We start from the raw sequence: 9,496 nt of genomic DNA, 5'->3' as shown, positions 1-9,496 counted from the left end.
TTTTTTTTTTTTTTTCTTTTTCTGTCAACAAAATAAAAATATCTCCTCCAAGGTTTTTGATCATGAGCCTCTTTCCCCTGGGCTAGCAGTTTGCAATTTAGTAAAGTACTTTAATATCCATTCTCTGATAGATAACTTTTCAATGAGGTTAAGATGCAGCAGGGACATTTACTCCCATTATTAGGTGAGTAAACTGAAATTCAAAGGAACAGAAAATTTACCCAAGGCCATGTGACTATTGGTGAGACAGAATAAGCCAAAGCCCTCTGGAACCATGAAGGCCCCTCTTGATGGAGCTCAGGAAGACCTCCATGGCCTCTCGAAGACCTCCATGGCCTCTCTTACCTTTCTCTTCTTTTTTCTTATCTTTTCTGTCCTTTCCTTTTCTGTCCTGTCCTTTCCTTTCCTGTCCTGTCCTGTCCTGTCCTGTCCTGTCCTGTCCTGTCCTTTCCTTTCCTTTCCTTTCCTTTCCTTTCCTTTCCTTTCCTTTCCTTTCCTTTCCTTTCCATTCCATTCCTTTCTCTTTCCTTCTTTCTTCCTTCCTTTCTCTCTCTCTCTCTCTCTCTCTCTCTCTCTCTTTCTTTCTTTCTTTCTTTCGTGTGTGTGGGGGGGAACAGGATGTAAGATTTGTGGCTGGGAAAGGCTTGTGTACCCCTGGGAATGGCATTTAGCTTGAAGCTCGGTGCAGAAAGCATCCCTTATGTGTATGCGTATGTCGGGGTGGAGGGAGGGAGGGTTCTGCAATCTCTCCATATTATGGTATATAAAGATCCTCGAATGTGGGTCACCTCTCACCATTTCCACAGTATCTGTGAATGTGTATTTACAGGCAGTGGGACACATACTAACTGTTGTGGTTTTGGTGTGTTCCCCAAATCCATTTTTTGGACACATAATCCCCAATATGACTATCTTGGCAGGTGGAACCTTTAGGAGGTGATTAGGTGAATGGACCAAGGTTGTTACCTCAAGAGTGGGTTCATTGTCTTGAGAAGGAGGGTCTTATAAAGGATGAGTCGGGCCCCCTCCCTTGTCGTCTCATCCTCTCTTGTCCTTTTGCCTTCAACCGTGGGATGATGTAGCAAGGAGGACCTCATTAGATGCCAGTCTCTTGATCTTGGACTTCCCAGACTCCAGATTTGTGAGCAAGAAGTTTATGGTCTTTGTAAATGACCAAGTCTTGGGTATTCTGTTACAGCAACATGAAACAGACTAAGACAAAAATTGGTACTGGAAAATGGCTGATGGGTAGAAACTGGAACAGTTTTGAAATGAATGCTGGAAAAAGCCCCTGCTTTCATGAATGGAGTAGTAAGGATGAGTCTCATGAGGGCTCTGAAGAATAGAATAGTTGTCAGGAAAGTCTGAGAGTCTTTGAGATTCCTTACAGAGTTGTGATCAGGTTGGGAGACAGATGGTAAAGGCAACTATGATTAGGTCTCAGATACAAGTGAGGAACAAAGTATCGGAAACGAGAGTAAAAGCCATCCTTGTTATAAAGTGGCCACAAACTTGCTGAATTGTGTTCCTGCCCAAGGGATTTATGGAAGGCAGAATCTCAGAGTAATGCACTAGGATATCTAGTAGAAGACATTTCTAAGCAAAATATTGAAAGAGTTGTGAAGAAGCCGTTTTTTTTGTTGTTGTTGGAGAGGTTTTTGCTATAGGGCACTTGCGCTCATCAGAAAGATAGAGAGAGACAGTGCGACAGAAAGCAAGAAATCACTCCCCAGGGGGGATGGCCATGCCACAATCCCTTCTCCTCCATTCTCCTCTCGGGATCTTGGGCATGCACGCACATGTGCCTGGCATGAGTTTAAGCCTCTGGATCCAGGACTCGAACGGTGGTTGACTACGTGGGAGTCCAGCGACATAGCCATTATGCCAACTTCTGGTTCCTGTGTGGCTACTTTTAATGACATATATAAGATGCGAGAGGAGAGAAACAATTTAAAGATGGAATTTATAATGAAAAATGAAGCAAAGCAGAAAATTTGGAAAATTTACAGTCTGGCCATGTAAAGATTGAAAAGGATCTTTAGGAGAGTAAATCAAGGGTGTAGCTAAGCAACTGTTTGACAAAAAGATGGTACAGATAGGAGGGAGCCAGTTGCTATTCATCAAGACAAGGGAGAATGACCCTGAAGGCATCACAGAGATCTTTAAGGCAAGCTAAGAGGTTGCCTTTGAGGGTGAGGTTTTCAGACAGTTACCTGCAGGGCCTCAGCATTTGCTGCCCTGTGCCACCTCATCTCTGCTCCTTGCATTCTAGCACAGTGCTTCTCAGCCACCCCAGCCCTGGCTCAGCAGGCCCAGATGTGGCTTGACCTGCTACCCTGGAGGACATCAGTCTTGGCTTTGTTCAGGTGGTGCTGCCCCTGCAGATGTTTACAGACTGGAGAGGTCCTCTGGCCTTTACTTAGTTTTCTAAGGATATTGTGGATGATCTGGAGGTCCAGGAAGAGGCTTGTTACATGGGCTGAGCCACTACAGAGAGCCCCCATTAGGTTCAGACTGAACAGGAATGTGAGGTGAGAGCCATCACAGAGAGTCCCCTCTAGGCAATGCCTCTAGGAGAGTGATCCAGCCTCAGAAACCTCAGAATTATAGGGCAACCAGCGTACAACTCTAGCTTTGGAAATGTGGGCCACCTCTCATCATTTCTATACCTCATTCTCTAGGAATGAGACTCCAACTTGTGAGAGTCCAGCAAAGCCATGGGGATGGTACTATCTGAGGCTTGGGGCCCTAACCCCTGTCCCAGTATGCCTAAGATACGGGACATAGAGTCAGTGGGGATTATCTTCCTGCTTTAAGAATTAATGTTGTTTTCCCTGTTGGGTTTTGTACCTACCTGAGGCCCATCACGCCTTTCTTCTTCCCTAGTTCTCCCTTTTAGAAGGGAAATGTCTATCCTGTGGCTGTCTCACAGTTGTATTTTGGAAGCACATAGCTTGTTTGATTTCACAGATTTATAGCTGGAGGGAATTTGTTTTAGGATCATCTGTGCCTTGAGTCCCACCTAAATCCCACCTGAATAAGTTGAGACTCTGGACTTGGGACTTTTGAGTTGATGCTGGGGCAAGGTAAGGTTTGGGGACAATTAAGGTGGAGTAAATATATTTCGTATGTGAGAAGGCCATACATTTTGGAGTCCCAGACCACACTGTGAGGAGTGAAGCCCCGGGCTAGACCATGCCAAGAGCAGGTTGTCCATCTTGGCTGGGAGGATATTAATGATGTAGAGGGGCCTTCAGAGTATCGAGAGCCTACGCTAAGAGTTCCCTTTTTCCAATGGGATGTTGATTTGGAATCACAATTAACACTTAAGTTCATGTTTATCTCTTCCTTTGTTTCTTCCTTGCCATCTGTTTATTGATTGACTGTTGAACTGAGCCCAAGTATTCCTTTATTTCTATTATGTTTCAGGCCTACCAAGGCAAACAGGTGTAAGACTGCTCCCAAATCACTTCCCATTGGGAGTGTTAAAGGCTCGGGGCCTCAACTTGGAGGTGGGTTGTGATGGCTCTTGTTTCTCGTGCTCAGATAGGCATGTCTGAGGAGGCAGTGATGAGTACTCTTCAGTAGTGACCTTGGTAAAAGATGGGGTTTGGGGAAATGAAGCACTCATGCAGAGGCTGGGGTTCAAACTGGCTCACAAAAACTCGGTGCGTATCTTTCTGTGAAGAAAAGGTACCTTGAGTCACTGTTTTGATAATCAGACCCCGCTGAGTGGTGACAGGAGGAAGCAGGCTCAGGATTTCACAGGACGTGCCTGTGTTCCCCTCAATGATGATGTCTTGGTAACATCTGCCCCCAGGATTATGCACATAGCTGACCTCGTGGGTAGACACCGGGGGTGAGTCTGAGAAAGGACTTGGTGAACTAGTCCATAGCGATTACATCTGAAATTCAAGTTCTCATAGGCTAAAACCATGGGTTCTGAAATTTGGAAGGGAGCAGCTCTTCGAGTTTACAGAACCAAGACCCATATGGGTCTGAAAGTGAGCCAGCGGCCACTGAGAAGGAAGGGGCTCAGCCTTGGGGCATCTGTGTTTTGTTTGTTTGTTTGTTTTTTAGAGGGAGATTTTTTGCTATAGGGTGCATGTACTCACTGGAGAGAAGGGGAGAGAAAGTGAGAAATCACCCCCTGAGAGGATAGCCATGCTGCAATCCCTTCTCCATTCTCCTTTCAGGATTTGGGGCATGCATGCACATGTGCCCAGCATGAATTCCAAGCCTCCAGATCTGGACTTGAACCAGTCAGCCATGTGGGAGTCCAGCTCCTTAACCGCTACACCACCTGCTGGAGGCAGGGCATCTGTTTCGTGATTCTGGGACTTGTGTGATGGGCAAGGGAAGAGTTGGACTTATTCTCCCAGCAGCCTTCTGAGGAGCTGCTGGAATCAGTTCCATTTTACAGACGAGGACACTGAGACTCAGAGCATTTAACTAACTGACCCAGGGTTGTCCCTCCACATCACATCCTCCCTGGCTTATTTTAATCTGTCTGAGAAGGGCCAGCTCTGCTGGGGCAGGCTGGTAAAGAAAACAGGGAAATCTCAGTTAATGCCTTTTGCAGGTGAAAACATGAACCGTTTTGCTCCTGGCCTCCATGGGCCCTGGGAGCCGAGGCCCCTGCGATACCAGCCCCTCCCCAGAGCAACAGAGAGATCTGTTAATGCCACTTATGGGTCTTGGCTGGTTGGCTGTGGCTTTCTCCAGCTGCGGAGCCATTACCTCGAGCCCCTGCAGGAGCTCTAGAATAGTGAGTTTAATGGGCTCATTGAAGAGCAGAGAGCCTGCTGCCAGTCCCTTAAGGCAGCGACTCATCACTTGGGCTTGGGATTGAATTGTGCAGTGAAGGTGAGAGGTGGGCTGGCGGTGATCCAGGTGGGTGCTCTTCTGCCCGCCTGAGGGTCTCTCCTTGAGCTGAGTGTGGACTTGAGGGCTTTCCCTTCTCAGGGAGAGATCCCTCAGCTGGCTGTCTTAGCCAGGAGCAGGCCCTGCCATGGAGCAGAGCCAGAGACGTGATACAGCCACCAGGCCCTGGCGGCGGGGGGCGATCTCTGCATGTCCTGCTGGGGCCCCTCCCTCTGAACCTCAGCTTCCCATCTCCAAAGTGACGATTTGGATGAACCCGTCCCAAGTTCCCGTGAGCTCTGTGGTTAAATCTGATGCTCACTGTGTCCCTGTCTACCCCCTTATCCCCGCCGGGCCCACTTGCTGCTTGGACAAAGGAGTAGTCAGCAGGTGAATGTGGGCCGGTGTCAAGCAGACGTGAGCTGCGCTCTGGCCATCAGAAGGACCAGAGGGACACTGATACCTGTGGACAGCCCCAGGGCCAGCCATGTGATTTCCAGTGCACAGGAAAACACGTGGCCCTGGTTTTAACATTTTCAAGGATTTCAAGGAGATGATAGCCAAGTATGAAACCCAGCCCAGGGCCCTGTGTGGCTGTCCAGGTCACGTACTGGCCCCCTAGCTGCCTGGTACTGTCCAAGTTGGGAAATTCCTCCAGTGGGCTCTTGCTGGATGGAGGCTGGGCCACAGCCTGCCAGAGTTTTCCAGCCCTTCCCCTCAGGGTTAGTTAGGATTGGCCTTGGCGTGAGACAGCCATGGGCTCCCATAACAATGGCAGGTCTACTCCTGTGGGTGTCAGAGGAGAGGGTAGTCTAGGATGACAGGTCCTGCAGGGGGCCCGTGGACATCGGAAACTGTGGGGTTGGCTGGAACCACAGCCGAAAGGATGATTCTGTTTCCCCTCTGCAGCAGCTGCTGTGCAGGGGTGTGTGTTCCTTTGTTCATAGACTCATCCCTCATTCATTCATTCATTCGCTCACTCAGTAAAGATGGACTGAACTGCTAAATGCTATGCCCCGGGAATGTAGAGTGGGGAAGTGAGTGAGTTCGGCCTTCCTGGTCCCTATAGCCCAGGGCAGGCAGGTGTGAATTCCCTAGGAGCTGGCCTCCCTGCTCAAGTCGCGGCTTGGCCTTTCAGGGTAGAGAGCTGCCGGGCTGGGCCTGCACGTCCTATACTCAGAGGCAGATATCAAGGAGAAGTGGGGAGTGGGGTATGAAAAGTGAACCCACAGAAGCCCTGGACTTGGGCACAGGGGCTGCTGGCTCTGGGTGCAATGTCGGGCGGGTCACTCGGCGACTCTGTGCCTGTTTCCGCAGCAGTCGGATGGAAACAGCAGTGGTGGGAGGCCCCTTCCTGTCAAGCCGGGCTGTGGCTGGGTTAGATGAACCGATGCTCATGTGTGGAGATGGCACAAATTAGAGGCCCAGTGCCCCTGTTCCCCACGAGTCAGTTTCTTTCACATTTATCCACATTTGTGCCCTGCTACCCCAGGGCTAGGAGGACCAGAGGAGAGAGACTGAGAAATGGGGTGATGCAGTGCAGGATGGCCCTCAGGCAGCTCTCCTACGTCTTCTCCTGGACATTCCACACTGCTCTGGGGGGATTCCTGTGGGCTGTGAGCTCAGGCAGCCCTGGGGTGGGGGAGGCCCTTGACAACGGCTGGATTTGAGCAGCCCTGACTCGTATTCCTGATCTCTCCCACCTGGCTCCAAGAGCCTCAGAGCCACGGTAACTCACCTGCAAGTGGAAAATGGTTCCTGGGGATATTTCAGCCTAAAGCTGTTAGCCGAGGGCCCAGAAGGGCACGTCATCAGTGTTATTTCTTCAGAACCACTTTTAATAGACTTTTCTTCTGGAAACACAGACTTTTAATACGGCAGTGAAGAGTCCGAGCTCAAAGTCGAATCTCATGGGATGAAATCCCAGCCCTGCCACACTACATGCGTCGTTGTTGGCAAAATTGTTACGCTCTCTGTGCTTTGGTTCCTTTATCTGTGACCCAGAGATAATCCTATGAGCTACCTCCCAGGGCTCCTCGTGGTGTGAAGGGTGTTGATATTAGTAAAGCGCATGACACAGCGCCCAGCACATCAACAGCTAAGCCGGCACCAGTGGTGACAGCCATGGTATTCCTAACGACAGCAGTTCCTATGGCTTGTCTGTCACTTCCAGGTTGCAACTGAGTATTCATTGTCACCATCATCCCATCCCAGGGATGACCGCTGAGAGGCTGCAGTGCACTGCAGTTGAGGGCTTGCTGGTTAAGTACAGAGCCAGGGGTGGAACCCATGCGGTCTGACCCTGACTGGGTTCCTTCTTGCTGCCAACTGCAGAGTAAGGGACAAAGATGAGTGGCCTCGCTGCCTGGTTCCCCCAGTGCCAGCTCTGGAGTACCAGTCTCAGATTCTCAGATCGCCTGACCCAGGTGTCCCGGCTCGGGAGCCCAAAGTCCCACGTGGCTTAGCAGGGGAAGGTGGCGCCAGTAAGTGATTCTACTCTGGCATGAAGAATGGCAGAAGTGGCCACTTGTTGGGAAGGCCAGAGTCAGGGAGGGAGCCCCTGCCCAGGCCGCCCACCACTGCCTGGTTTCTCTGGCGTAATCGTGGTCACTTCGGATAAAGCCACCTGTATTTCTTTCTTTCTTTTTAAATTTTTTTCAGTAATAAGCCTTGCAAGTGCAAGTCCTCAAAAAATTGGCTAAAAACTCAGAATTGTTCCTCTCCATGGAAATCTTTAGTAAAAGGCGAAAGATTGATATGATCTGAGGAGAAACCAGAGGGTTTCTTTCAGTGAGCAGTGCGATGCTCCTTCACAGCAGACACTGTGCCCAGCGCTGGGACTCAAAACGAGACAGGTGTCCACCCTCGAAGGGCTTGTGACTGAGCAGTGGAAACAGACCATGTGCAATGTGTGGGAGCAGGGAAGTCCAGGGGCTGGAGGAGGCTGGAGGAGTCATTGGACCCAGGGTGGGGAGTCTGGGAGACTTCCTGGGGGTGGTGTGGCTGAAATTGTGATCTGAAGGTTGAGTAGGAATCAAGGAAATAGGGTGGGGGTCAGGGAAAAGGGTCCCCGGGATGATGACCAGCCTGTGTAGAAGGTTCAGGACAAGGGTGGGTGTGAGGGGGTTTCCATCCCAGAAGGGCAGGGGACGAGGGAGTCATCGTGCTGGGTAATTGTCCACCCGTGGACAGAAGCTGCTGGGACTCGGAGTGCAGCCTCCAACCTGAGCTGTCCACGGAAGGGCCCGAGAGCCGCGTCGGGCATGAGCGCCTCACTCTCGCAGTGCCTGGTCTCAGCTGCTCTGTCAAGATCAGACTGGGTTATGGATTTCATCCTGGATGGGACTGGATGAAACAGACTCTGAGGTCCCTTTCAGCTGTCACATTCTGACTCCACAGTCCGCTCAGGGAACAGCAAGAGTATATAAAATATAAATCAGTGGGTTGAAAACACGCCGTCTCCTGCCATCCAAGCCTGGTAGCCCCGCCTGCCTGCCTCCCTCTTCAGAGGGCTCCGGCTCTGGCTCTGGCAGGCCCTGAGCTGGCTGGAGAAAGTCGCTTTGTTCACCAGCAAGGCAGAGCCAATCTTGCTGCAACTGACAAGGCCTTGCCTTTTTTGTTGTTTAGTCATCACTGTCTCTGAGAGCCACACTGTCCCATCCTGGCTGACATCCCCTCCTCATCTCTTCCCTGCTCTGTGCTCGGGGGAACAGTTTGATCAGTTCATGGTTTGATGAGCCCAACCGTGGCCTGTAAAAACACCTCCGCAGACCAAGCACAGAGTTCTGCTCTGGGGGAGGAGCTGAGCTGTTAGAAGTGGCCAGTGTGGTGACCCCAAATTAACCAGGCTAATGTGACGCTGGGAACCTGAGGGGGTTCCCATTTCCCCTCCTAGAGGTTCCCATGGCAACAGGAGTGTTAGGAACAGCTACTATAGACTGGCAGTGAGGGAAATGAAATCTGATGTATGTGAAAATGCAGTGGCTAGTGAAATAATTGGGGATAAATCTCTTTTTCCCACCAAGACTGGCAAATCCTCATCTCTTTTTTTTAAATTTGGTTTACACATTTGTTTTGAAGTACATTCAGGTGCTCTTAAGCACATTTGTTTTCATTCTTATAAAAAGGTTGTATGTTCTGCACAAGCCTGAGATGGAAACAGCTTTGTTAAGGAGGGCCCAAGTACTAAATACTGGAACAACAAAAACAGTGTGTGTGCCATTGAGGACGCATGTACCCCTCCAGCTGTCTCCGCCGTCCTGCGACCACTGTCATCGTGGGGTCCACCACCAGCCCCTACACCAAGAAGAGTAAGGACAGGCCTCCCTGCAGGGACCTGGTCTTCGGTGGCAGCCTCAGCTGTTCTGGCTGGCTCAGGCACTTTCTGACTTGCTAGAGGAGAGAGCGCCATCTTTGGAAGCCTTGGCAAATGTGTTCAGTCCTCACGTGGGGACAGCTGCCTCGCCTCGCCCTTTGCCACAGTTCAGGTTGTTCAGGGCTTGGTACGAATCATTCCCGCCCTGTATTGGGTGGGTCTCACAGATTAGGGTGTCCCCGAGTCATTCTGAAGAGCAGAAGCAAGTTTCAGAATAGAAACAAGCCCCATGTCCAAGAGCTATGGTGTGAGGCAGCT

The 9,496-nt window shown here is 50.4% G+C and overlaps 1 protein-coding gene and 1 non-coding gene across 2 annotated transcripts in view; one reads left to right on the top strand and one right to left on the bottom strand.

Moving 5' to 3' along the window:
* The window catches only part of SORCS2 (sortilin related VPS10 domain containing receptor 2), a 585,200-nt gene that overhangs the window by 213,936 nt on the left and 361,768 nt on the right, over positions 1-9,496 (top strand). The window lies entirely within an intron of this gene.
* Positions 7,530-7,645, bottom strand: LOC114008764 (U5 spliceosomal RNA). The gene has a single exon (XR_003550263.1). It is a non-coding gene; the product is annotated as a U5 spliceosomal RNA (small nuclear RNA).

Source organism: Tupaia chinensis, unplaced genomic scaffold (genome assembly GCF_000334495.1).
Source record: "Tupaia chinensis unplaced genomic scaffold, TupChi_1.0 Scaffold000384_1, whole genome shotgun sequence".
Taxonomy (NCBI): domain Eukaryota; kingdom Metazoa; phylum Chordata; class Mammalia; order Scandentia; family Tupaiidae; genus Tupaia; species Tupaia belangeri.
This window is presented reverse-complemented; position numbering and strand designations above follow the sequence as displayed.